General features: G+C 51.9%; 1 protein-coding gene across 1 annotated transcript in view; it reads right to left on the reverse strand.

The window, feature by feature from the left end:
- The window catches only part of LOC132210085 (G patch domain-containing protein 2-like), a 39,024-nt gene extending 16,615 nt beyond the window's left edge, over positions 1–22,409 (reverse strand). The window contains exon 1 of the mRNA XM_059649411.1: positions 22,333–22,409. The gene's annotated coding sequence lies outside the window, so the exon portion shown is untranslated. The remainder of the gene's footprint in view (positions 1–22,332) is intronic.
- Between the last annotated feature and the right edge of the window lie 5,402 nt (positions 22,410–27,811).

Consider the following 27,811-nt stretch of genomic DNA (forward strand, 5'->3'; position numbering starts at 1 on the left):
CTCTCTCTATCCCAGTCACGCTCTCTCTCTCTCTCTATATCCCAGTCTCTCTATCCCAGTCGCTCTCGCTCTCTGACTCTATCTCAGTCGCTCTCTCTCTCTCTCGCTCTCTCTATTCCAGTCGCGCGCTCTCTCTCTCTGTCTCTATTCCAGGCACGCTCTCTCTCTCTCTCTATCCCAGGCGCACGCGCTCTCTCTCTCTCTCTATCCCAGTCTCTCTCTCTCTCTATACCTCTACACCAGTCTCCCTCTCTCTCTCTCTATCCCAGTCGCTCTCGATCTCTCACTCTATGCCCAGTCGCTGTCTCTCTCTCTATGCCAGTCACACTCTCACTAACTCTATCACAGTCGCTCTGTCTCTCTCTCTATCCCAGTCTCTCTCTCTCTCTCTATCACAGTCGCGTTCTCTCTCTCTCTCTATCCCAGTCGCTCTCACTCTCTCTATCCCAGTCTCTCTCACTCTCTCTCTCTCTATCCCAGTCTCTCTCTCTCTCTCTCTCTCTCTATCCCAGTCGCGCTCTCTCTCTATCCCATTCGCTCTCTCCCTCTCTCTCTATCCCAGTCACGCTCTCTCTCTCTCTCTATATCCCAGTCTCTCTCTCTCTCTATCCCAGTCGCTCTCTCTCTCTCTCTATCCCTCTATCCCAGTCTCTCTCTCTCTCTATCCCTCGACCCCAGTCTCTCTCTCTCTCTCTCTCTATCCCAGTCGCTCTCGCTCTCTCACTCTATCCCAGTCGCTGTCTCTCTCTCTATGCCAGTCGCACTCTCACTATCTCTATCACAGTCGCTCTGTCTCTCTCTCTATCCCAGTCTCTCTCTCTCTCTCTATCACAGTCGCTCTGTCTCTCTCTCTATCCCTCTATCCCAGTCTCTCTCTCTCTCTATCCCTCTACCCCAGTCTCTCTCTCTCTCTATATCCCAGTCGCTCTCGCTCTCTCACTCTATCACAGTCGCTCTGTCTCTCTCTCTATCCCAGTCTCTCTCTCTCTCTCTATCACAGTCGCGTTCTCTCTCTCTCTCTATCCCAGTCGCTCTCACTCTCTCTCTCTATCCCAGTCTCTCTCTCTCTCTCTATCCCAGTCGCGCTCTCTCTCTATCCCATTCGCTCTCTCCCTCTCTCTCTATCCCAGTCACGCTCTCTCTCTCTCTCTATATCCCAGTCTCTCTCTCTCTCTCTCTCTATCCCAGTCGCTCTCGCTCTCTGACTCTATCCCAGTCGCTCTCTCTCTCTCTCTCGCTCTCTCTATTCCAGTCGCGCGCTCTCTCTCTCAGTCTCTATTCCAGGCACGCTCTCTCTCTCTCTATCCCAGGCACACGCGCTCTCTCTCTCTCTCTATCCCAGTCGCGCTCTCTCTCTCTCTCTCTATCCCAGTCTCTCTCTCTCTATCACAGTCACTCGCTCTCTCTCTCTATCCCAGTCGTGCTCTCTCTCTCTCTATCCCAGTCGCGCTCTCTCTCTCTCTCTCTCTATCCCAGTCGCGCTCTCTCTCTACCCCATTCGCTCTCTCTCTCTCTCTAATCCAGTCACGCTCTCTCACAATCTCTATATCCCAGTCTCTCTCTCTCTCTCTCTATCCCAGTCGCCCTGTGTCTCTCTCTCTATCCCAGTCGCTCTCTCTCTCTCTCTATCCCTCTATCCCAGTCTCTCTCTCTCTCTCTATCCCTCTACCCCAGTCTCTCTCTCTCTCTATCCCTCTACCCCAGTCTCTCTCTCTCTCTCTATCCCTCTACCCCAGTCTCTCTCTCTCTCTCTATCCCTCTACCCCAGTCTCTCTCTCTCTCTATCCAGTCGCTCTCGCTCTCTCACTCTATCCCAGTTGCTGTCTCTCTCTCTATGCCAGTCGCACTCTCACTAACTCTATCACAGTCGCTCTGTCTCTCTCTCTATGCCAGTCTCTCTCTCTCTCTCTATCACTGTCGCGTTCTCTCTCTCTCTCTATCCCTCTATCCCAGTCTCTCTCTCTCTCTATCCCTCTACCCCAGTCTCTCGCTCTCTCACTCTATCCCAGTCGCCCTGTGTCTCTCTCTCTATCCCAGTCGCTCTCTCTCTCTATCCCTCTATCCCAGTCTCTCTCTCTCTCTATCCCTCTACCCCAGTCTCTCGCTCTCTCACTCTATCCCAGTCGCCCTGTGTCTCTCTCTCTATCCCAGTCGCGCTCTCACTAACTCTATCACAGTCGCTCTGTCTCTCTCTCTATCCAGTCTCTCTCTCTCTCTCTATCACTGTCGCGTTCTCTCTCTCTCTCTATCCCAGTCGCGCTCTCTCTCTCTATCCCAGTCGCTCTCACTCTCTCTCTCTATCCCAGTCTCTCTCACTCTCTCTCTCTATCCCAGTCTCTCTCACTCTCTCTCTCTATCCCAGTCTCTCTCACTCTCTCTCTCTATCCCAGTCTCTCTCTCTCTCTCTATCCATTCGCTCTCTCCCTCTCTCTCTATCCCAGTCACGCTCTCTCTCTCTCTCTATCCCAGTCTCTCTCACTCTCTCTCTCTATCCCAGTCTCTCTCTCTCTCTCTATCCCAGTCGCGCTCTCTCTCTATCCCATTCGCTCTCTCCCTCTCTCTCTATCCCAGTCACGCTCTCTCTCTCTCTCTATATCCCAGTCTCTCTCTCTCTCTCTCTATCCCAGTCGCTCTCGCTCTCTGACTCTATCCCAGTCGCGCGCTCTCTCTCTCTCTCTATCCCAGGCGCACGCGCTCTCTCTCTCTCTCGATCCCAGGCGCACGCGCTCTCTCTCTCTATCCCAGTCGCGCTGTCTCTCTCTCTCTCTATCCCAGTCTCTCTCTCTGTATCACAGTCACTCGCTCTCTCTCTCTATCCCAGTCGCGCTCTCTCTCTCTCTCTATCCCAGTCGCACGCTCTCTCTCTCTCTATCCCAGTCGCACGCTCTCTCTCTCTCTATCCCAGTCGCTCTCTCTCTCTCTCTCTATCCCAGTCGCGCTCTCTCTCTATCCCATTCGCTCTCTCTCTCTCTCTAATCCAGTCACGCTCTCTCACAATCTCTATATCCCAGTCTCTCTCTCTCTCTCTCTATCCCAGTCGCTCTCTCTCTCTCTATCCCAGTCGCTCTCTCTCTCTCTCAATCCCAGTCGCTCTCTCTCTCTCTCAATCCCAGTCGCTCTCTCTCTCTCTCTCTCTCTCTATCCCAGTCGCTGTCTCTCTCTCTCTATCCAGTCGCGCTCTCTCTCTCTCTATCCCAGTCGCTGTCTCTCTCTCTATCCCAGTCTCTCTCTTTCTCTCTCTATCCCAGTCTCTCTCTTTCTCTCTCTATCCCAGTCTCTCTCTTTCTCTCTCTATCCCAGTCTCTCTCTTTCTCTCTCTATCCAGTCTCTCTCTTTCTCTCTCAATCCTAGTCTCTCCCTCTCTCTCTCTATCCAGTCTCTCTCGCGCTCTCTCTCTCTATCCAGTCTCTCTCGCTCTCTCTCTCTATCCCAGTCTCTCTCGCTCTCTCTCTCTATCCCAGTCTCTCTCGCTCTCTCTCTCTATCCCAGTCGCTCTCGCTCTCTCTATCCCAGTCGCGCTCTCTCTCTCTCTATCCCAGTCTCTCTCTATCCATCCAGTCTCTCTCTCTCTCAATCCCAGTCTCTCTCCCTCTCTCTCTCTATCTATCCCAGTCGCGCTCTCTCTCTCGCACTCTCTATCCCAGTCTCTCCCCCTCTCTCTATCCCAGTCTCTCCCCTCTCTCTCTATCCCAGTCTCTCCCCCTCTCTCTCTATCCCAGTCTCTCCCCCTCTCTCTCTATCCCAGTCTCTCCCCCTCTCTCTCTATCCCAGTCTCTCCCCCTCTCTCTCTATCCCAGTCTCTCCCCTCTCTCTCTCTCTATCCCAGTCTCTCTCTCTCTCTCTCTATCCCAGTCTCTCTCTCTCTCTCTCTATCCCAGTCTCTCTCTCTCTCTCTCTATCCCAGTCTCTCTCTCTCTCTCTCTATCCGAGTCTCTCTCTCTCTCTATCCCAGTCTCTCTCTCTATCCCAGTCTCTCTCTCTCTCTCTCTCTATCCAGTCTCTCTCTCTCTCTCTCTCTCTCTATCCCAGTCTCTCTCTCTCTCTCTCTATCCCAGTCTCTCCCCCTCTCTCTCTATCCAGTCTCTCTCCCTCTCTTTCCCAGTCTCTCTCCTCTCTATCCAGTCTCTCTCCCTCTCTCTCTCTCTCTCTCTCTATCCCAGTCTCTCTCTCTATCCCAGTCTCTCTCTCTATCCCAGTCTCTCTCCCTCTCTCTCTCTCTGCCAGTCGCGCTCTCTCTCTCTATCCCAGTCGCTCTCGCTTTCTCACTCTATCCCAGTCGCTCTCGCTTTCTCACTCTATCCCAGTCGCGCTCTCTCTCTCTATCCCAGTCGCGCTCTCTCTCTCTCTATCCCAGTCTCTCTCTCTCTCTCTCTCTCTCTATCCCAGTCTCTCTCTCTCTCTCTCTATCCCAGTCTCTCTCTCTCTCTCTCTCTCTCTCTATCCCAGTCTCTCTCCCTCTCTATCTCTCTATCCCAGTCGCGCGCTCTCTCTCTCTCTATCCAGTCGCGCTCTCTCTCTATCCCATTCGCTCTCTCTTTCTCTCTAATCCAGTCACGCTCTCTCACAATCTCTATATCCCAGTCTCTCTCTCTCTCTCTCTATCCCAGTCGCTCTCGCTCTCTCACTCTATCCCAGTCGCTGTCGCTCTCTCTATCCAGTCGCTGTCGCTCTCTCTATCCCAGTCGCGCTCTCTCTCTCTATCCCAGTCTCTCTCGCTCTCTATCCAGTCTCCCTCCCCCTCTCTCTCTCTCTCTATCCCAGTCTCTCTCTCTATCCCAGTCTCTCTCTCTATCCCAGTCTCTCTATCCCAGTCTCTCTCCCTCTCTGCCAGTCGCGCTCTCTCTCTCTATCCAGTCGCTCTCGCTCTCTCTCTCTATCCCAGTCGCTCTCATGCTCTCACTCTATCCCAGTTGCGCTCTCTCTCTCTATCCCAGTCGCTCTCGCTTTCTCACTCTATCCCAGTCGCGCTCTCTCTCTCTATCCCAGTCGCGCTCTCTCTCTCTCTATCCCAGTCTCTCTCTCTCTCTCTCTATCCCAGTCTCTCTCCCTCTCTATCTCTCTATCCCAGTCGCGCGCTCTCCCTCTCTCTATCCCAGTCGCGCTCTCTCTCTATCCCATTCGCTCTCTCTCTCTCTCTAATCCAGTCACGCTCTCTCACAATCTCTATATCCCAGTCTCTCTCTCTCTCTCTCTATCCCAGTCGCTCTCGCTCTCTCACTCTATCCCAGTCGCTGTCGCTCTCTCTCTCTATCCCAGTCGCTGTCGCTCTCTCTATCCCAGTCGCGCTCTCTCTCTCTCTATCCCAGTCGCGCTCTCTCTCTCTCTATCCCAGTCTCTCTCTCTCTCTCTATCCCAGTCTCTCTCTCTCTCTCTATCCCAGTCTCTCTCTCTCTCTCTATCCCAGTCTCTCTCTCTCTCTATCCCAGTCTCTCTCTCTCTATCCCAGTCTCTCTCTCTCTATCCCAGTCTCTCTCTCTCTCTCTCTATCCCAGTCTCTCTCTCTCTCTCTATCCCAGTCTCTCTCTCTCTCTCTATCCCAGTCTCTCTCTCTCTCTCTATCCCAGTCGCTCTCGCTCTCTCACTCTATCCCAGTCGCTGTCGCTCTCTCTCTCTATCCCAGTCGCTGTCGCTCTCTCTATCCCAGTCGCGCTCTCTCTCTCTCTATCCCAGTCTCTCTCTCTCTCTCTATCCCAGTCTCTCTCTCTCTCTCTATCCCAGTCTCTCTCTCTCTCTCTCTATCCCAGTCTCTCTCTCTCTCTCTATCCCAGTCTCTCTCTCTCTCTATCCCAGTCTCTCTCTCTCTCTATCCCAGTCTCTCTCTCTCTATCCCAGTCTCTCTCTCTCTCTCTCTATCCCAGTCTCTCTCTCTCTCTCTATCCCAGTCTCTCTCTCTCTCTCTATCCCAGTCTCTCTCTCTCTCTCTATCCCAGTCTCTCTCTCTCTCTCTATCCAGTCTATCTCTCTCTCTCTATCCCAGTCTATCTCTCTCTCTCTATCCCAGTCTATCTCTCTCTCTTTTCCAGTCTATCTCTCTCTCTCTATCCAGTCTATCTCTCTCTCTCTCTCTATCCCAGTCGCTCTCTCTCTCTCTATCCCAGTCTCTCCCCCTCTCTCTCTATCCCAGTCTCTCCCCCTCTCTCTCTATCCTAGTCTCTCCCCCTCTCTCTCTATCCCAGTCTCTCCCCCTCTCTCTCTATCCCAGTCTCTCCCCCTCTCTCTCTATCCCAGTCTCTCCCCCTCTCTCTCTCTCTCTCTCTATCCCAGTCTCTCTCTCTCTCTATCTATCCCAGTCTCTCTCTCTCTCTATCCCAGTCTCTCTCTCTATCCCAGTCTCTCTCTCTCTCTATCCCAGTCTCTCTCTCTCTCTATCCCAGTCTCTCTCTCTCTCTCTATCCCAGTCTCTCTCTCTCTCTATCCAGTCTCTCTCTCTCTCTCTCTCGCTCTCTATCCCAGTCTCTCTCTCTCTCTCTCTCGCTCTCTATCCCAGTCTCTCTCTCTCTCTCTCGCTCTCTATCCCAGTCTCTCCCCCTCTCTCTCTATCCCAGTCTCTCTCCCTCTCTATCCCAGTCTCTCTCCCTCTCTATCCCAGTCTCTCTCCCTCTCTATCCCAGTCTCTCCCTCTCTCTATCCCAGTCTCTCCCTCTCTCTCTATCCCAGTCTCTCTCCCTCTCTCTCTCTCTGCCAGTCGCGCTCTCTCTCTCTATCCCAGTCGCTCTCGCTCTCTCACTCTATCCCAGTCGCTGTCGCTCTCTCTCTCTATCCCAGTCGCTGTCGCTCTCTCTATCCAGTCGCGCTCTCTCTCTCTCTATCCCAGTCTCTCTCTCTCTCTCTATCCCAGTCTCTCTCTCTCTCTCTATCCCAGTCTCTCTCTCTCTCTCTCTATCCCAGTCTCTCTCTCTCTCTCTATATCCCAGTCTCTCTCTCTCTCTCTATATCCCAGTCTCTCTCTCTCTCTCTATCCCAGTCTCTCTCTCTCTCTCTATCCAGTCTCTCTCTCTCTCTCTATCCCAGTCTCTCTCTCTCTCTCTATCCCAGTCACTCTCTCTCTCTCTATCCCAGTCTCTCTCTCTCTCTCTCTATCCCAGTCTCTCTCTCTCTCTCTATCCCAGTCTATTTCTCTCTCTCTATCCCAGTCTATCTCTCTCTCTCTATCCAGTCTATCTCTCTCTCTCTATCCCAGTCTATCTCTCTCTCTCTATCCCAGTCTATCTCTCTCTCTCTCTATCCCAGTCGCTCTCTCTCTCTCTATCCCAGTCGCTCTCTCTCTCTCTATCCCAGTCGCTCTCTCTCTCTCCCAGTTGCTGTCTCTCTCTCTCTATCCCAGTCGCTGTCTCTCTCTCTCTCTCTATCCCAGTCGCGCTCTCTCTCTCTCTATCCCAGTCGCTGTCTCTCTCTCTATCCCAGTCTCTCTCTTTCTCTCTCTATCCCAGTCTCTCTCTTTCTCTCTCAATCCCAGTCTCTCCCTCTCTCTCTATCCCAGTCTCTCTCGCTCGCTCTCGCTATCCCAGTCTCTCTCGCTCTCTCTCTCAATCCCAGTCTCTCTCGATCCCAGTCGCGCTCTCTGTCTCTCTCTATCCCAGTCGCGCTCTCTCTCCCTCTCTCTATCCCAGTCTCTCTCTCTCTCTATCCCAGTCGCGCTCTCTCTCCTCTCTCTATCCCAGTCTCTCTCTCTCTCTATCCCAGTCGCGCTCTCTCTCTCTATCCCAGTCACTCTCTATCCATCCCAGTCTCTCTCTCTCTCAATCCCAGTCTCTCTCCTCTCTCTCTCTATCCCAGTCTCTCTCCCTCTCTCTCTCTATCCCAGTCGCGCTCTCTCTCTCTCTCTATCCCAGTCGCGCTCTCTCTCTCTCTCTATCCCAGTCGCTCTCGCTCTCTCACTCTATCCCAGTCGCTCTCGCGCTCTCACTCTATCCCAGTCGCTCTCGCGCTCTCACTCTATCCCAGTCACGCTCTCTCTCTCTCTCTCTCTATCCCAGTCTCTCTCTCACTCTCTCTATCCCAGTCTCTCTCTCCCTCTCTCTCTCTATCCCAGTCTCTCTCTCCCTCTCTCTCTCTATCCCAGTCTCTCTCCCTCTCTATCTCTCTATCCAGTCTCTCTCTCTCTCTCTCTATCCCAGTCTCTCTCTCTCTCTCTCTATCCCAGTCTCTCTCTCTCTCTCTCTATCCCAGTCTCTCACTCTCTCTATCCCAGTCTCTCTCTCTCTCTATCCCAGTCTCTCCCCCTCTCTCTCTATCCCAGTCTCTCCCCCTCTCTCTCTATCCCAGTCTCTCCCCCTCTCTCTCTCTCTATCCCAGTCCCTCTCTCTCTCTCTCTATCCCAGTCTCTCTCTCTCTCTCTCTCTCTATCCCAGTCTCTCTCTCTCTCTATCCAGTCTCTCTCTCTCTCTCTCTATCCCAGTCTCTCTCTCTCTCTATACCAGTCTCTCTCTCTCTCTATACCAGTCTCTCTCTCTCTCTCTCTCTATCCCAGTCTCTCTCTCTCTCTATCCCAGTCTCTCTCTCTCTCTATCCCAGTCTCTCTCTCTCTCTATCCCAGTCTCTCTCTCTCTCTCTCTCTCTCTATCCCAGTCTCTCTCTCTCTCTCTCTCTATCCCAGTCTCTCCCCCTCTCTCTCTATCCCAGTCTCTCCCCCTCTCTCTCTCTATCCCAGTCCCTCTCTCTCTCTTTCTATCCCAGTCCCTCTCTCTCTCTCTCTATCCAGTCTCTCTCTCTCTCTCTCTATCCCAGTCTCTCTCTCTCTCTATCCCAGTCTCTCTCTCTCTCTCTATCCCAGTCTCTCTCTCTCTCTATCCCAGTCTCTCTCTCTCTCTCTATCCCAGTCTCTCTCTCTCTCTATCCCAGTCTCTCTCTCTCTCTCTCTCTATCCCAGTCTCTCTCTCTCTCTCTCTCTCTCTATCTCAGTCTCTCTCTCTCTCTCTCTCTCTCTATCCCAGTCTCTCTCTCTCTCTCTCGCTCTCTATCCCAGTCTCTCCCCCCTCTCTCTCTATCCCAGTCTCTCTCCCTCTCTATCCCAGTCTCTCTCCCTCTCTATCCCAGTCTCTCTCCCTCTCTATCCCAGTCTCTCTCCCTCTCTATCCCAGTCTCTCCCTCTCTCTATCCCAGTCTCTCTCCCTCTCTATCCCAGTCTCTCCCTCTCTCTATCCCAGTCTCTCCCTCTCTCTCTATCCCAGTCTCTCTCCCTCTCTCTCTCTCTGCCAGTCGCGCTCTCTCTCTCTATCCCAGTCGCTCTCATGCTCTCACTCTATCCCAGTTGCGCTCTCTCTCTCTATCCCAGTCTCTCTCTCTCTCTCTCTCTCTATCCCAGTCTCTCTCTCTCTCTCGATCCCAGTCTCTCTCTCTCTCTCTCTCTCTATCCAGTCTCTCTCTCTCTCTCTCTCTCTCTATCCCAGTCTCTCTCTCTCTCTCTCTCTCCATCCCAGTCTCTCTCTCTATCCCAGTCTCTCTCTATCTCTCTCTCTATCCCAGTCTCTCTCTCTCTCTCCATCCCAGTCTCTCTCTCTATCTCTCTCTCTATCCTCTCTCTATCCCTCTCTCTATCCCAGTCTCTCTCTCTATCCCAGTCTCTCTCTCTCTCTCTCTCTATCCCAAACTCTCCCCCTCTCTCTCTCTCTCTATCCCAGTCTCTCTCTCTATCCCAGTCTCTCTCTCTCTCTCTCTATCCCAGTCGCTCCCCCTCTCTCTCTATCCCAGTCTCTCCCCCTCTCTCTCTCTCGATCCCAGTCTCTCTCTCTCTATCCCAGTCTCTCCCTCTCTCTCTATCCCAGTCTCTCTCTCTCTCTCTCTCTCTCTCTCTCCCAGTCTCTCTCTCTCTCTCTCTCTATCCCAGTCTCTCTCTCTATCCCAGTCTCTCTCTCTCTCTCTCTCTCTATCCCAGTCTCTCTCCCTCTCTCTCTCTCTGCCAGTCGCGCTCTCTCTCTCTATCCCAGTCGCTCTCGCTTTCTCACTCTATCCCAGTCGCTCTCGCTTTCTCACTCTATCCCAGTCGCGCTCTCTCTCTCTATCCAGTCGCGCTCTCTCTCTCTCTATCCCAGTCTCTCTCTCTCTCTCTCTCTCTATCCCAGTCTCTCTCTCTCTCTCTCTATCCCAGTCTCTCTCTCTCTCTCTCTCTCTCTATCCAGTCTCTCTCCCTCTCTATCTCTCTATCCCAGTCGCGCGCTCTCTCTCTCTCTATCCCAGTCGCGCTCTCTCTCTATCCCATTCGCTCTCTCTTTCTCTCTAATCCAGTCACGCTCTCTCACAATCTCTATATCCCAGTCTCTCTCTCTCTCTCTCTATCCCAGTCGCTCTCGCTCTCTCACTCTATCCCAGTCGCTGTCGCTCTCTCTATCCCAGTCGCTGTCGCTCTCTCTATCCCAGTCGCCCTCTCTCTCTCTATCCCAGTCTCTCTCGCTCTCTATCCCAGTCTCTCTCCCCTCTCTCTCTCTCTCTATCCCAGTCTCTCTCTCTATCCCAGTCTCTCTCTCTATCCAGTCTCTCTATCCCAGTCTCTCTCCCCTCTCTGCCAGTCGCGCTCTCTCTCTCTATCCCAGTCGCTCTCGCTCTCTCTCTCTATCCCAGTCGCTCTCATGCTCTCACTCTATCCCAGTTGCGCTCTCTCTCTCTATCCCAGTCGCTCTCGCTTTCTCACTCTATCCCAGTCGCGCTCTCTCTCTCTATCCAGTCGCGCTCTCTCTCTCTCTATCCCAGTCTCCCTCTCTCTCTCTCTATCCCAGTCTCTCTCCCTCTCTATCTCTCTATCCCAGTCGCGCGCTCTCCCTCTCTCTATCCAGTCGCGCTCTCTCTCTATCCCATTCGCTCTCTCTCTCTCTCTAATCCAGTCACGCTCTCTCACAATCTCTATATCCCAGTCTCTGCTCTCTCACAATCTCTATATCCCAGTCTCTCTCTCTCTCTCTCTATCCCAGTCGCTCTCGCTCTCTCACTCTATCCCAGTCGCTGTCGCTCTCTCTCTCTATCCCAGTCGCTGTCGCTCTCTCTATCCCAGTCGCGCTCTCTCTCTCTCTATCCCAGTCTCTCTCTCTCTCTCTATCCCAGTCTCTCTCTCTCTCTATCCCAGTCTCTCTCTCTCTCTATCCCAGTCTCTCTCTCTCTATCCCAGTCTCTCTCTCTCTATCCCAGTCTCTCTCTCTCTCTCTCTATCCAGTCTCTCTCTCTCTCTCTATCCCAGTCGCTCTCGCTCTCTCACTCTATCCCAGTCGCTGTCGCTCTCTCTCTCTATCCCAGTCGCTGTCGCTCTCTCTATCCCAGTCGCGCTCTCTCTCTCTCTATCCCAGTCTCTCTCTCTCTCTCTATCCCAGTCTCTCTCTCTCTCTCTATCCCAGTCTCTCTCTCTCTCTCTCTATCCCAGTCTCTCTCTCTCTCTCTATCCCAGTCTCTCTCTCTCTCTCTATCCCAGTCTCTCTCTCTCTCTCTATCCCAGTCTCTCTCTCTCTCTATCCCAGTCTCTCTCTCTCTCTATCCCAGTCTCTCTCTCTCTATCCCAGTCTCTCTCTCTCTCTCTCTATCCCAGTCTCTCTCTCTCTCTCTATCCCAGTCTCTCTCTCTCTCTCTCTATCCCAGTCTCTCTCTCTCTCTCTATCCCAGTCTCTCTCTCTCTCTCTATCCCAGTCTCTCTCTCTCTCTCTATCCCAGTCTCTCTCTCTCTCTCTATCCCAGTCTATTTCTCTCTCTCTATCCCAGTCTATCTCTCTCTCTCTATCCCAGTCTATCTCTCTCTCTCTATCCCAGTCTATCTCTCTCTCTCTATCCCAGTCTATCTCTCTCTCTCTTTTCCAGTCTATCTCTCTCTCTCTATCCCAGTCTATCTCTCTCTCTCTCTCTATCCCAGTCGCTCTCTCTCTCTCTATCCCAGTCTCTCCCCCTCTCTCTCTATCCCAGTCTCTCCCCCTCTCTCTCTATCCCAGTCTCTCCCCCTCTCTCTCTATCCCAGTCTCTCCCCCTCTCTCTCTATCCCAGTCTCTCCCCCTCTCTCTCTATCCCAGTCTCTCCCCCTCTCTCTCTCTCTCTCTCTATCCCAGTCTCTCTCTCTCTCTATCTATCCCAGTCTCTCTCTCTCTCTATCCCAGTCTCTCTCTCTATCCCAGTCTCTCTCTCTCTCTATCCCAGTCTCTCTCTCTCTCTATCCCAGTCTCTCTCTCTCTATCCCAGTCTCTCTCTCTCTCTCTCTCTATCCCAGTCTCTCTCTCTCTCTCTCTCGCTCTCTATCCCAGTCTCTCTCTCTCTCTCTCGCTCTCTATCCCAGTCTCTCCCCCTCTCTCTCTATCCAGTCTCTCTCCCTCTCTATCCCAGTCTCTCTCCCTCTCTATCCCAGTCTCTCTCCCTCTCTATCCCAGTCTCTCTCCCTCTCTATCCCAGTCTCTCCCTCTCTCTATCCCAGTCTCTCCCTCTCTCTCTATCCCAGTCTCTCTCCCTCTCTCTCTCTCTGCCAGTCGCGCTCTCTCTCTCTATCCCAGTCGCTCTCGCTCTCTCACTCTATCCCAGTCGCTGTCGCTCTCTCTCTCTATCCCAGTCGCTGTCGCTCTCTCTATCCCAGTCGCGCTCTCTCTCTCTCTATCCCAGTCTCTCTCTCTCTCTCTATCCCAGTCTCTCTCTCTCTCTCTATCCCAGTCTCTCTCTCTCTCTATCCCAGTCTCTCTCTCTCTCTCTCTCTATCCCAGTCTCTCTCTCTCTCTCTCTATCCAGTCTCTCTCTCTCTCTCTATATCCCAGTCTCTCTCTCTCTCTCTATCCCAGTCTCTCTCTCTCTCTCTATCCAGTCTCTCTCTCTCTCTCTATCCCAGTCACTCTCTCTCTCTCTCTATCCCAGTCTCTCTCTCTCTCTCTCTATCCCAGTCTCTCTCTCTCTCTCTATCCCAGTCTATTTCTCTCTCTCTATCCCAGTCTATCTCTCTCTCTCTATCCCAGTCTATCTCTCTCTCTCTATCCCAGTCTATCTCTCTCTCTCTATCCCAGTCTATCTCTCTCTCTCTATCCCAGTCTATCTCTCTCTCTCTATCCAGTCTATCTCTCTCTCTCTATCCCAGTCTATCTCTCTCTCTCTATCCCAGTCTATCTCTCTCTCTCTCTATCCCAGTCGCTCTCTCTCTCTCTATCCCAGTCGCTCTCTCTCTCTCTATCCCAGTCGCTCTCTCTCTCTCCCAGTTGCTGTCTCTCTCTCTCTATCCCAGTCGCTGTCTCTCTCTCTCTCTCTATCCCAGTCGCGCTCTCTCTCTCTCTATCCCAGTCGCTGTCTCTCTCTCTATCCCAGTCTCTCTCTTTCTCTCTCTATCCCAGTCTCTCTCTTTCTCTCTCAATCCCAGTCTCTCCCTCTCTCTCTATCCCAGTCTCTCTCGCTCGCTCTCGCTATCCCAGTCTCTCTCGCTCTCTCTCTCAATCCAGTCTCTCTCGCTCTCTCTCTCATCCCAGTCTCTCTCGATCCCAGTCGCGCTCTCTGTCTCTCTCTATCCCAGTCGCGCTCTCTCTCCCTCTCTCTATCCCAGTCTCTCTCTCTCTCTATCCCAGTCGCGCTCTCTCTCCCTCTCTCTATCCCAGTCTCTCTCTCTCTCTATCCAGTCGCGCTCTCTCTCTCTATCCCAGTCACTCTCTATCCATCCAGTCTCTCTCTCTCTCAATCCCAGTCTCTCTCCCTCTCTCTCTCTATCCCAGTCTCTCTCCCTCTCTCTCTCTATCCCAGTCGCGCTCTCTCTCTCTCTCTATCCCAGTCGCGCTCTCTCTCTCTCTCTATCCCAGTCGCTCTCGCTCTCTCACTCTATCCCAGTCGCTCTCGCGCTCTCACTCTATCCCAGTCGCTCTCGCGCTCTCACTCTATCCCAGTCACGCTCTCTCTATCCCAGTCTCTCTCTCTCTCTCTCTCTATCCCAGTCTCTCTCTCTCTCTCTCTCTCTCTATCCCAGTCTCTCTCTCACTCTCTCTCTCTCTCTCTATCCCAGTCTCTCTCTCCCTCTCTCTCTCTATCCCAGTCTCTCTCTCCCTCTCTCTCTCTATCCCAGTCTCTCTCCCTCTCTATCTCTCTATCCCAGTCTCTCTCTCTCTCTCTCTATCCCAGTCTCTCTCTCTCTCTCTCTATCCCAGTCTCTCTCTCTCTCTCTCTATCCCAGTCTCTCACTCTCTCTATCCCAGTCTCTCTCTCTCTCTATCCCAGTCTCTCCCCCTCTCTCTCTATCCCAGTCTCTCCCCCTCTCTCTCTATCCCAGTCTCTCCCCCTCTCTCTCTCTCTATCCCAGTCCCTCTCTCTCTCTCTCTATCCCAGTCTCTCTCTCTCTCTCTCTCTCTATCCCAGTCTCTCTCTCTCTCTATCCCAGTCTCTCTCTCTCTCTCTATCCCAGTCTCTCTCTCTCTCTATACCAGTCTCTCTCTCTCTCTCTCTCTATCCCAGTCTCTCTCTCTCTCTATCCCAGTCTCTCTCTCTCTCTATCCCAGTCTCTCTCTCTCTATCCCAGTCTCTCTCTCTCTCTATCCCAGTCTCTCTCTCTCTCTATCCCAGTCTCTCTCTCTCTCTCTATCCCAGTCTCTCTCTCTCTCTATCCCAGTCTCTCTCTCTCTCTCTCTCTCTATCCCAGTCTCTCTCTCTCTCTCTCTATCCCAGTCTCTCCCCCTCTCTCTCTATCCCAGTCTCTCCCCCTCTCTCTCTCTCTATCCCAGTCCCTCTCTCTCTCTTTCTATCCCAGTCCCTCTCTCTCTCTCTCTATCCCAGTCTCTCTCACTCTCTCTCTATCCCAGTCTCTCTCTCTCTCTATCCCAGTCTCTCTCTCTCTCTCTATCCCAGTCTCTCTCTCTCTCTATCCCAGTCTCTCTCTCTCTCTCTCTATCCCAGTCTCTCTCTCTCTCTATCCCAGTCTCTCTCTCTCTCTCTCTCTATCCCAGTCTCTCTCTCTCTCTCTCTCTCTATCTCAGTCTCTCTCTCTCTCTCTCTCTATCCCAGTCTCTCTCTCTCTCTCTCGCTCTCTATCCCAGTCTCTCCCCCTCTCTCTCTATCCCAGTCTCTCTCCCTCTCTATCCCAGTCTCTCTCCCTCTCTATCCCAGTCTCTCTCCTCTCTATCCCAGTCTCTCCCTCTCTCTATCCCAGTCTCTCTCCCTCTCTATCCCAGTCTCTCCCTCTCTCTATCCCAGTCTCTCCCTCTCTCTCTATCCCAGTCTCTCTCCCTCTCTGCAGTCGCGCTCTCATCTCTCTATCCCAGTCGCTCTCATGCTCTCACTCTATCCCAGTTGCGCTCTCTCTCTCTATCCCAGTCTCTCTCTCTCTCTCTCTATCCCAGTCTCTCTCTCTCTCTCGATCCCAGTCTCTCTCTCTCTCTCTCTCTCTCTATCCCAGTCTCTCTCTCTCTCTCTCTATCCCAGTCTCTCTCTCTCTCTCTCTCTCCATCCCAGTCTCTCTCTCCATCCCAGTCTCTCTCTCTATCTCTCTCTCTATCCCTCTCTCTATCCCAGTCTCTCTCTCTATCCCAGTCTCTCTCTCTCTCTCTCTCTATCCCAAACTCTCCCCCTCTCTCTCTCTCTCTATCCCAGTCTCTCTCTCTATCCCAGTCTCTCTCTCTCTCTCTCTATCCCAGTCGCTCCCCCTCTCTCTCTATCCCAGTCTCTCCCCCCTCTCTCTCTCTCGATCCCAGTCTCTCTCTCTCTATCCCAGTCTCTCCCTCTCTCTCTATCCCAGTCTCTCTCTCTCTCTCTCTCTCTCTCTATCCCAGTCTCTCTCTCTCTCTCTCTCTCTCTCTCTCTATCCCAGTCTCTCTCTCTATCCCAGTCTCTCTCTCTCTCTCTCTCGATCCCAGTCTCTCTCCCTCTCTCGCTCTCTGCCAGTCGCGCTCTCTCTCTCTCTCTCTCTCTCTATCCCAGTCGCGCTCTCTCTCTCTCTCTATCCCAGTCGCTCTCGCGCTCTCACTCTATCCCAGTCGCTCTCGCGCTCTCACTCTATCCCAGTCGCGCTCTCTCTATCCCAGTCTCTCTCTCTCTATCCCAGTCTCTCTCTCTCTATCCCAGTCTCTCTCTCACTCTCTCTCTCTATCCAGTCTCTCTCTCTATCCCAGTCTCTCTCTCCCTCTCTCTGTCTATCCAGTCTCTCTCCCTCTCTATCTCTCTATCCCAGTCTCTCTCTCTCTCTCTCTCTATCCCAGTCTCTCTCTCTCTCTATCCCAGTCTCTCTCTCTATCCCAGTCTCTCACTCTCTCTATCCCAGTCTCTCCCCCTCTCTCTCTATCCCAGTCTCTCCCCCTCTCTCTCTATCCCAGTCTCTCCCCCTCTCTCTCTCTCTATCCCAGTCTCTCCCCTCTCTCTCTATCCCAGTCTCTCTCTCACTCTCTCACTCTCTCTCTATCCAGTCTCTCTATCCCAGTCTCTCTCTATCCCAGTCTCTCTCTATCCCAGTCTCTCTCTATCCCAGTCTCTCTCTATCCCAGTCTCTCTCTATCCCAGTCTCTCTCCTCTCTATCTCTATCCCAGTCTCTCTCCCTCTCTATCTCTCTATCCCAGTCTCTCTCTCTCTCTCTATCCCAGTCTCTCTCTCTATCCCAGTCTCTCACTCTCTCTATCCCAGTCTCTCTCTCTCTCTCTCTATCCCAGTCTCTCCCCCTCTCTCTCTATCCCAGTCTCTCCCCCTCTCTCTCTATCCCAGTCTCTCCCCCTCTCTCTCTATCCCAGTCTCTCCCCCTCTCTCTCTATCCCAGTCTCTCCCCCTCTCTCTCTATCCCAGTCTCTCCCCCTCTCCCTCTCTCTCTCTATCCCAGTCTCTCCCCCTCTCTCTCTATCCCAGTCTCTCCCCCTCTCTCTCTCTCTCTATCCCAGTCTCTCCCACTCTCTCTCTATCCCAGTCTCGCCCCCTCTCTCTCTCTCTATCCCAGTCCCTCTCTCTCTCTCTCTATCCCAGTCTCTCTCTCTCTCTATCCCAGTCTCTCTCTCTCTCTCTCTATCCCAGTCTCTCTCTCTCTCTCTATCCCAGTCTCTCTCTCTCTCTATCCCAGTCTCTCTCTCTCTCTATCCCAGTCTCTCTCTCTCTCTCTATCCCAGTCTCTCTCTCTCTCTCTCTCTCTCTATCCCAGTCTCTCTGTCTCTCTCTCTATCCCAGTCTCTCCCCCTCTCTCTCTATCCCAGTCTCGCCCCCTCTCTATCCCAGTCTCGCCCCCTCTCTATCCCAGTCTCGCCCCCTCTCTATCCCAGTCTCGCCCCCTCTCTATCCCAGTCTCGCCCCCTCTCTATCCCAGTCTCTCCCCCTCTCTATCCCAGTCTCTCCCCCTCTCTATCCCAGTCTCTCTCCCTCTCTATCCCAGTCTCTCTCCCTCTCTATCCCAGTCTCTCTCTCTCTCTCTATCCCAGTCTCTCTCTCTATCCCAGTCTCTCTCTCTCTCTCTATCCCAGTCTCTCTCTCTCTCTCTCTATCCCAGTCTCTCTCTCTCTCTCCATCCCAGTCTCTCTCTATCTCTCTCTCTATCCCAGTCTCTCTCTCTATCTCTCTCTATCCCAGTCTCTCTCTCTCTCTCCATCCCAGTCTCTCTCTATCTCTCTCTCTATCCCAGTCTCTCTCTCTATCTCTCTCTCTATCCCAGTCTCTCTCTCTCTCTCCATCCCAGTCTCTCTCTCTCTATCCCAGTCTCTCTCTCTCTCTCTCTATCCCAGTCTCTCTCTCTCTCTATCCCAGTCGCTCCCCTTCTCTCTCTATCCCAGCCGCTCCCCCTCTCTCTCTATCCCAGTCTCTCTCTCTCTCTCTATCCCAGCCGCTCCCCCTCTCTCTCTATCCCAGTCTCTCTCTCTCTCTCTATCCCAGTCTCTCCCTCTCTCTATCCCAGTCTCTCCCTCTCTCTATCCCAGTCTCTCCCTCTCTCTATCCCAGTCTCTCTCTCTATCCCAGTCTCTCTCTCTATCCCAGTCTCTCTCTCTATCCCAGTCTCTCTCTCTATCCCAGTCTCTCTCTCTATCCCAGTCTCTCTCTCTCTCTCTCGATCCCAGTCTCTCTCCCTCTCTCGCTCTCTGCCAGTCGCGCTCTCTCTCTCTCTCTCTCTATCCCAGTCGCTCTTGCTCTCTCACTCTATCCCAGTCGCTCTCGCTCTCTCACTCTATCCCAGTCGCTCTCATGCTCTCACTCTATCCCAGTTCGCTCTCGTGCTCTCTCTCTATCCCAGTCGCGCGCTCTCTCTCTCTATCCCAGTCGCGCTCTCTCTCTCTATCCCAGTCTCTCTCTATCCCAGTCTCTCTCTATCCCAGTCTCTCTCTCTCTATCCCAGTCGCGCTCTCTGTCTCTCTATCCCAGTCTCTCTCTATCCATCCCAGTCTCTCTCTCTCTCAATCCCAGTCTCTCTCTCTGTCTCTCTCTATCCCAGTCGCGCTCTCGCTCCCTCTCTCTATCCAGTCTCTCTCTCTCTCTATCCCAGTCGCACTCTCTCTCTCTCTATCCCAGTCGCTCTCGCGCTCTCACTCTATCCCAGTCGCGCTCTCTCTATCCCAGTCTCTCCCTCTCTCTCTCTCTATCCCAGTCGCTCTCGCGCTCTCACTCTATCCCAGTCGCGCTCTCTCTATCCCAGTCTCTCTCTCTCTCTCTCTCGATCCCAGTCTCTCTCTCACTCTCTCGATCCCAGTCTCTCTCTCACTCTCTCTCTCTATCCCAGTCTCTCTCTCACTCTCTCGATCCCAGTCTCTCTCTCACTCTCTCGATCCCAGTCTCTCTCTCACTCTCTCTCTCTATCCCAGTCTCTCTCTCACTCTCTCTCTCTATCCCAGTCTCTCTCTCTCTCTCTATCCCAGTCTCTCTCTCACTCTCTCGATCCCAGTCTCTCTCTCACTCTCTCGATCCCAGTCTCGCTCTCACTCTCTCTCGATCCCAGTCTCGCTCTCACTCTCTCTCGATCCCAGTCTCTCTCTCTCTCTCTCTCTATCCCAGTCTCTCTCTCTCTCTATCCCAGTCTCTCTCTCTCTCTCTATCCCAGTCTCTCTCTCTCTCTCTCTCTATCCCAGTCTCTCTCTCTCTCTCTCTCTCTATCCCAGTCTCTCTCTCTCTCTCTCTCTATCCCAGTCTCTCTCTCTCTCTCTCTATCCCAGTCTCTCTCTCTCTCTCTCTATCCCAGTCTCTCTCTCTCTCTATCCCTATCCCAGTCTCTCTCTCTCTCTATCCCCGTCTCTCTCTCTCTCTATCCCCGTCTCTCTCTCTCTCTATCCCCGTCTCTCTCTCTCTCTATCCCCGTCTCTCTCTCTCTCTATCCCCGTCTCTCTCTCTCTCTCTATCCCCGTCTCTCTCTCTCTCTCTATCCCCGTCTCTCTCTCTCTCTATCCCCGTCTCTCTCTCTCTCTATCCCCGTCTCTCTCTCTCTCTATCCCCGTCTCTCTCTCTCTCTATCCCCGTCTCTCTCTCTCTCTATCCCCGTCTCTCTCTCTATCCCCGTCTCTCTATCCCAGTCTCTCTCTCTCTCTATCCCAGTCTCTCTCTCAGTCTCTCTATCCCAGTCTCTCTCTCTCTCTATCCCAGTCTCTCTCTCTCTGTCTATCCCAGTCTCTCTCTCTCTATCTCACTCTCTCTCTCTCTATCTATCTCACTCTCTCTCTCTCTATCTATCTCACTCTCTCTCTCTCTATCTATCTCACTCTCTCTCTCCCAGTCTCTCTCTCTCGCTCTCCCAGTCTCTCTCTCAGTCTCTCTATCCCAGTCTCTCTCTCTCTCTATGCCACTCTCTCTCTCTCTCTATCCCACTCTCTCTCTCTCTATCCCACTCTCTCTCTCTATCCCAGTCTCTCTCTCTCTATCCCAGTCTCTCTCTCTCTATCCCAGTCTCTCTCTCTCTCTCTCTATCCCAGTCTCTCTCTCTATCCCAGTCTCTCTCTCTATCCCAGTCTCTCTCTCTATCCCAGTCTCTCTCTCTCTCTCTATCCCAGTCTCTCTCTCTCTCTCTCTATCCCAGTCTCTCTCTCTCTCTCTCTATCCCAGTCTCTCTCTCTCTCTCTATCCCAGTCTCTCTCTCTCTCTCTCTCTATCCCAGTCTCTCTCTCTCTCTCTATCTCAGTCGCTCTCTCTCTCTCTATCTCAGTCTCTCTCTCTCTATCTCAGTCTCTCTCTCTCTCTCTCTCTCTATCTCAGTCTCTCTCTCTCTCTATCCCACTCTCTCTCTCTCTCTCTATCCCACTCTCTCTCTCTCTCTCTATCCCACTCTCTCTCTCTCTATCCCACTCTCTCTCTCTCTCTATCCCACTCTCTCTCTCTCTCTCTCTATCCCAGTCTCTCTCTCTATCCCAGTCTCTCTCTCTCTCTCTCTCTATCCCACTCTCTCTCTCTCTCTCTCTATCCCAGTCTCTCTCTCTCTCTCTCTCTATCCCAGTCTCTCTCTCTCTCTCTCTCTCTATATCCCAGTCTCTCTCTCTCTCTCTCTATATCCCAGTCTCTCTCTCTCTCTCTCTATCTCAGTCTCTCTCTCTCTCTATCCCAGTCTCTCTCTCTCTCTCTCTCTCTCTATCCCAGTCTCTCTCTCTCTCTATCCCAGTCTCTCTCTCTCTCTCTCTCTATCCCAGTCTCTCTCTCTCTCTCTATCCCCGTCTCTCTCTCTCTCTCTATCCCCGTCTCTCTCTCTCTATCCCCGTCTCTCTCTCTCTCTATCCCCGTCTCTCTCTCTCTCTATCCCCGTCTCTCTCTCTCTCTATCCCCGTCTCTCTCTCTCTCTATCCCCGTCTCTCTCTCTCTCTATCCCCGTCTCTCTATCCCAGTCTCTCTCTCAGTCTCTCTATCCCAGTCTCTCTCTCTCTCTATCCCAGTCTCTCTCTCTCTCTATCCCAGTCTCTCTCTCTCTGTCTATCCCACTCTCTCTCTCTCTCTCTATCTCACTCTCTCTCTCTCCCAGTCTCTCTCTCTCTCTCTCCCAGTCTCTCTCTCAGTCTCTCTATCCCAGTCTCTCTCTCTCTCTATGCCACTCTCTCTCTCTCTCTATCCCACTCTCTCTCTCTCTATCCCACTCTCTCTCTCTATCCCAGTCTCTCTCTCTCTATCCCAGTCTCTCTCTCTCTATCCCAGTCTCTCTCTCTCTCTCTCTCTATCCCAGTCTCTCTCTCTCTCTCTATCCCAGTCTCTCTCTCTATCCCAGTCTCTCTCTCTATCCCAGTCTCTCTCTCTATCCCAGTCTCTCTCTCTATCCCAGTCTCTCTCTCTCTCTCTATCCCAGTCTCTCTCTCTCTCTCTATCCCAGTCTCTCTCTCTCTCTCTCTATCCCAGTCTCTCTCTCTCTCTATCCCAGTCTCTCTCTCTCTCTATCCCAGTCTCTCTCTCTCTCTCTATCCCAGTCTCTCTCTCTCTCTCTATCTCAGTCGCTCTCTCTCTCTCTATCTCAGTCGCTCTCTCTCTCTCTATCTCAGTCTCTCTCTCTCTATCTCAGTCTCTCTCTCTCTCTCTCTCTCTATCTCAGTCTCTCTCTCTCTCTATCCCACTCTCTCTCTCTCTCTCTATCCCACTCTCTCTCTCTCTCTCTCTCTCTATCCCACTCTCTCTCTCTCTCTCTCTCTATCCCACTCTCTCTCTCTCTCTCTCTCTATCCCAGTCTCTCTCTCTCTCTCTATCTCAGTCGCTCTCTCTCTCTCTATCTCAGTCTCTCTCTCTCTCTCTCTCTCTCTATCTCAGTCTCTCTCTCTCTCTATCCCACTCTCTCTCTCTCTCTCTCTATCCCTCTCTCTCTCTCTCTATCCCACTCTCTCTCTCTCTCTATCCCACTCTCTCTCTCTCTCTCTCTATCCCAGTCTCTCTCTCTATCCCAGTCTCTCTCTCTCTCTCTCTCTCTATCCCAGTCTCTCACCCTCTCTCTCTATCCCAGTCTCTCTCTCTCTCTCTCTCTCTATATCCCAGTCTCTCTCTCTCTCTCTCTATCTCAGTCTCTCTCTCTCTCTATCCCAGTCTCTCTCTTTCACTATCCCAGTCTCTCTCTCTCTCTATCCCACTCTCTCTCTCTCTCTCTCTATCCCAGTCTCTCTCTCTATCCCAGTCTCTCTCTCTCTCTCTCTCTATCCCAGTCTCTCTCTCTATCCCAGTCTCTCTCTCTCTATATCCCAGTCTCTCTCTCTCTCTCTCTATCTCAGTCTCTCTCTTTCACTATCCCAGTCTCTCTCTCTCTCTATCCCACTCTCTCTCTCTTTCACTATCCCAGTCTCTCTCTCTCTCTATCCCACTCTCTCTCTCTTTCTCTATTCCAGTCTCTCTCTCTCTCCCTCTCTTTCTCTATTCCAGTCTCTCTCTCTCTCCCTCTCTTTCTCTATTCCAGTCTCTCTCTCTCTCTTTCTCTATTCCAGTCTCTCTCTCTCTCTCTCTCTCTCTATCCCTCCCTCTGTCTGAGGGTGAGACATATTTTGACGGTTTTGTTTATTTCTCTATTTATGAGTTTTCACCTTTCTCCCGGACAGTGGTCGCTGTTGGTGACGTCAATTCCGCCCCTCGGCGTTTGTACTTCCGCCCCTATCGCGTCATTTCCTTTTCCTCCTCCGTTCCTTGTCTCCGCCCTCCCCCTCTCCCCTGTGACCCCTAACCCCTGACCTCTGTTGGTGGATGGACAGAGGGCCCAGTCCAGTGTAGATGGGCCGAGTGTCTTGTTGGTTCATTTCAGTATCTGATAGTGTTGGCTCATCTCTCATTGCACTGCCCCCTTTCTCAAAGGCATGAACACTACCACCTCCCAGAACCTTTAATTCGTGGTCATTCGCTGCCCTGGACCTCCTGGCTTTGAGGAATGGTTGTTGCCCCCCCCCCACGTTTATTTAACAATAAATATTGGGCAGAGCATGGGGCTAATGCGAGGGATCTCTCCGCATGGCATGGCATGGCATGGCATACCCCCCTCAATCCCAGGGGTCACCGCTGTGATGGAATGGGGAATGACGCTGTGGCACATCACACCTTCCTCTGCACGTGGCGGGACATGCTCTGATGCCTGGCACCTCGTCCTGAGTGGTACACGTGCCACGGTCTTCATAGAAGCAGGAGGAAGGACCTGAGCTCCAATCCTGTCGGGATATGGCGGAGGAGGTGGAATTCTGCATCATCACCATGTGATATCGGGAGGAAAGGATTGAGCAATTACAACCCAGTCACAGTGTGGAAAGCATCGTAATTTCAAATAATAATGTTTAAATCAACAACTTACGTTTATTTGCTACCTTTACCACTGCATATTTTTGTTATTTTCCACATCTCTTGGTGACATTTTGAAGATTTATGCAACTTGAACCCCAAGTCTCTCTGGGCATTCACTGTATTTAACATCATGCCATCTAGAAAGTTCTGTAATGTATCCTTTCTTTGTCCAAAAGGCATAACCTCACACTTGCCTACATCGAGCTCCACCTGCCACAGTTAGAGACAAAAAGCTGTAACTGCTGGAATCCAAGTAGACAAACAGGAGGCTGGAAGAGCACGGCAGGCCAAGAGCATCTAGAGGAAAGGAACAGTCAATGTGTTCTTCAGGGCTGGTTGTGGGGCAAGTGGGGTCTGCAGGTGGGGGGGGTGGGGACACAGATAGCAGGTGCAACCTGTTTGGACAATGGGAAGAATGAATCTGGTTGGTGCTGGAAGGGAGGGTCAGAAGGTGGAAGGGAAAGGAGGTGGTGGGGCTGGAAGGGGATCTGAGGGCTGGGTGGGAAGATTATTTGAAATTAGAGAAATCAATGTTGAGTCCTCTGTTCTGAACGGTGCCCAGGCAGAAGATAAGTTTTTTTTAGATTAGATTCAATTTGTTTCCCTACGGTATGGAAACAGGCCCTTCGGCCCAACAAGTCCACACCGCCCCTTGAAGCATCCCGCCCAGACCCATCCCCCATAACCCACTCACCCCTGAACACTATGGGCAATTTAGCATGGCCAATCCACCTGACCTGCACATCTTTGGGTTGTGGGAGGAAACCGGAGCACCCGGAGGAAACCCACGCAGACACAGGGAGAATGTGCAAACTCCACACAGACAGTCGCGTGAGGCTGGAATCGAACACAGGTCCCTGGCGCTGTGAGGCTGCAGTGCTAACCACTGAGCTACCGTGCCGCCCATAGTGTTCTGCAAATTTGTGTTCCGGGTCGCTGCAACACTGGACGAGGCTGAGGACGGACATGTAGGAGGTAGAGTTGGTGGAGGGGATTTGTGGAGGGAAAGTTGGTGGAGGGGGATTGGGGAGGGAGAGTTGGTGGAGGGGGATTGGGGAAGGAGAGTTGGTGGACGGGAATTGGGGAGGCAGAGTTGGAGGAGGGGGATTGGGGAGGGAGAGTTGGTGGATGGGCAATAGCGGAGGGAGAGTTGATGGAGGGGAATTGGGGAGGGAGAGTTGGTGGAGGGGAATAGCGGAGGGAGAGTTGTTGGAGGGGGATTGGGGAGGGAGAGTTGGTGGAGGGGAATTGGGGAGGGAGAGTTGGTGGAGGGGAATAGCGGAGGGAGAGTTGGTGGAGGGGGATTGGGGAGGGAGAGTTGGTGGAGGGGCAATAGCGGATGGAGAGTTGATGGAGGGGGAGTTGGAATGAGCAGTGATCGGCCATTACAGGCCAGGCGAATATGCTCGGTGAAATGGTCACCGAGTCGATGTTTGGTCTCGCTGATATAGAGAGCACAGGATGCAGTAGATGAGGTTGGTGGAGATGCAAGTGAAGCTCTGTCTCACCTGGAAGGGCTGTTACGGGCCATGGATGGCGATGAGGGATGTGGTGTGTGGGCAAGTGTTGCATCTTATCCAGTTACAGGAGAAGGTACCAGGCGGGTTGGAGTGGTTAGTGGAGACTGTGGCACAAACTAAGGAAATGTTCATTCTAGAAGGCAGAGAGGGGTGGGGATTGGACGATGTTCTGGGTGGTGGGGTTTTATGGGAGTTGGGAGAAGTGTTTGAGGATGATGTGTTGGATGCGGAGGCCGGTGGGCTGGGAAGTGAGAACATGGGGGATCCTATGTTTATTATGTTTGGGATGGGGGGCAGGTGGCAGCTCAGAGCTGTGGAGTGGGGAATGGAGGGGGCATGGTGGAGGGCTGTCTGGATGACTGAGGGGTGGAAAAAGAATGTTGACTGAAAAAGGTGAACATCCAGGATGCTTGGGAGTGGAATGTCTCCTCATCAGAGCAGATGTGACGGAGACGGAGGAATTGGGAAATGGGATGGAGTTTTTGCAGGATACAGTGTGGGAGGAGGTGTAGTCTAGGTAACTATGGGAAATGTGGATTTACAGTAAATGTCAGTCCGTAAACTGTCGCCAGAAATAGAAACAGAGAGGCCAAGAAAGGGGACGGGCGTGTCTGAGATAGACCGAATAAATTTGAGGGAAGTTGTTTGTGAAGTCAGTGAACTGCTCCAGTTCAACCTGGGAGCAGGATGCAGCCCCGATGCAGGATCAATGTAACGGTGGAAGAGTTGGGGTACGGTAGCAGTGTATGTACTGAAGAGGCACTGTTCAACATCACCGACAAACAGGCAGGCACAGCTGGGGTAATAAAATGTGAGGCTGGATGAACACAGCAGGCCAAGCAGCATCTCTGGAGCACAAAAGCTGACGTTTCGGGCCCGAAACATCAGCTTTTGTGCTCCTGAGATGCTGCTTGGCCTGCTGTGTTCATCCAGCCTCACATTTTATTATCTTGGATTCTCCAGCATCTGCAGTTCCCATTATCTCTGGCACAGCTGGGGCCCGTGCGAGTGCCCATGGCCACCCCCTGGATTTGGGGAAAGTGGGGAAACCGAAGGAAATGTTATTGAGGGTGAGGACTAGTTCGGTGAGGCGGAGGAGGGTGTCGGGAGGCGGGGGGTGGCTGGATGGGTCTGTTATCCATTCACTGGCACTAATCAATATGCCTTTGTAATTTTATGCTATCTTCCTCACATTCTACAATGCCTTCTCACTTTGTGTCATCAGCAAATTTGGTTCTAAGATTCTCTCTGCCATTATCCAAGTTGATAATAAATAAATGACTAATTGATGGTCAAACAGAGATCCTTGTGGAACATCACTGTTCACATCCTGCCAATAAGAGAACAGCACGGCCCCACATGGCAGACTAATCAGAAAAGTACAAGATTATAGGATCAAGCAGAATTGGATTCAAACTTGTCTCGGTGATGGGAAATGAGGGTTGACAAGTGTTAGTGTGATGGAGATGGCTGTTTTCCAGTGGGATTTCAGAGCTCAGAACTGGCTCACTTGCTTTTTGTGCTAACTACCAATGATTCAGGTTTAAATATGTGAGACGTGATTAAGATGTTTGAAGATAATTAAAAATACTGAAAGAGTGGGAGAATATGGAGAGGTGCAGAGGAACAAAGGGACCGCGAGGGGCATGGCCCGAGATCTCTGAATGAGCAAATAAAGCAGTTAGGGGGTTGTACAAAATCTACACCTTCATTAGCAGAGGCACAGAAGCCAAGAGCAAAGAGCTGTGTAAAATACTCGCTCAGAGCGGAGTGGAAGCATTAGGAAGAGCCGTTCTCACTACATTACAGGAAGGATGTGATTCCCAGTGGGTGTGAGGAGAGATTCACAATCACTTTCCAAACACCAGAGAATTTCGGTGATGACGAACAAAAACAGAAGTTGCTGGAAAAGCTCAGCAGGTCTAGCAGCATCTGTGGAGAACAAAAATCAGAGTTAACATTTCGGGTCCAGTTCTGAGGAAGGGTCACCGGATCCAAAATGTTCACTCTGTTTCTTCTCTGACCTGCTGAGCTTTTCCAACAATCTCTGCCTTTGGTTTTGATTTACGGCATCCGCAGACCTTTTGTTTTCTTTGAGGAAGGATGGGATGGACTGGGATTGTTTTCTTTGGCATCACAGAGGCTGAGGGGAGCTCTAGTTGAGTTGGATAAAATTATGAATTAGAGCAGGAAGGCCCAGCTGTGCTTTGTAGACGCAGGAGTGAGCAGCTGGCACAGCTTCATGATGTTGGGAGAATGATGAGGGGGACAGTTGATGAATGATGGTTATTCCCTGAGGATTATGGGGCTCAGGTATTTAATGATTAAGAGGGCTGGCTCCTTGCTGGCTTGTATAAACACGCTGGGCTGAATGGCCACGGAAGCCTAAGATTAAAGGACTTGTTGATAGAGGGAGCTATTCCTCTGTTGAGGGGAGTTGATTTTCCCAATCAAGGGGGCAGCAGAATCCTACAGGAGTAGGCTACTCACCTCCTCAAGTCTGCTCTCCCGCTCAGTACTGATCATTGAGCTCAACGTACTAATCCCAATCCCCTCCATTCCTTTGATCCCTTTAGCCACAAAAGCTATATCTACGGAAGCAGGTTATTGGGCTGGAGTGTTCATTGTTTATTCTGGAGTTTATGTTCTTTTCTCTGGTCTCCAATCCCCTCTCCCCTTCCAGGCTTTCCTCAACGCAGTTCCAGCTGATGGCAAGGGGGACCGAGTTTGGTTTCATTTCAAGCATCATGGCTTTCAGTTTTATTATTTGTAGAGCTGACTGAGCCTGGGTTGTGACAGCTAAAACTCCCTGCCCCTACAGCTCTGACCTGACCGAGTCACCTTGGGGACCAGGCTGTGTGATATGCTGCTGTGGAATTTTCTGTGGTCACTGCATCCCACAGCAAACACAGGTTCCAGGGAGAAGTCAATGACAACTTCCTTTTCATCTTGGACCGTCAATAAGAAAAAGGGAGGGTTTTAATCTCATCCATCTCTTTCAAAAGAGCTGCAAATTTCTCAATATCCCCTGGGATGGAGCAGGTCCCTGGTCTCTGGCAGTGTCTTATCTCCCCCTTTCACATTTACAAGCATGCTCCAGCTCTGATCAGAACTCTGCCCTGGTCTCAGTCCCCCAGAGGACACCAGGTCCCAGGGCTGTATTGTTGTGTAAAACAGAGGAAACCAAGGACCAGGAGGAATAGCAAGGCAACAGAAA

The sequence above is a fragment of the Stegostoma tigrinum genome, chromosome 10, assembly GCF_030684315.1.
Source record: "Stegostoma tigrinum isolate sSteTig4 chromosome 10, sSteTig4.hap1, whole genome shotgun sequence".
Classification (NCBI taxonomy): domain Eukaryota; kingdom Metazoa; phylum Chordata; class Chondrichthyes; order Orectolobiformes; family Stegostomatidae; genus Stegostoma; species Stegostoma tigrinum.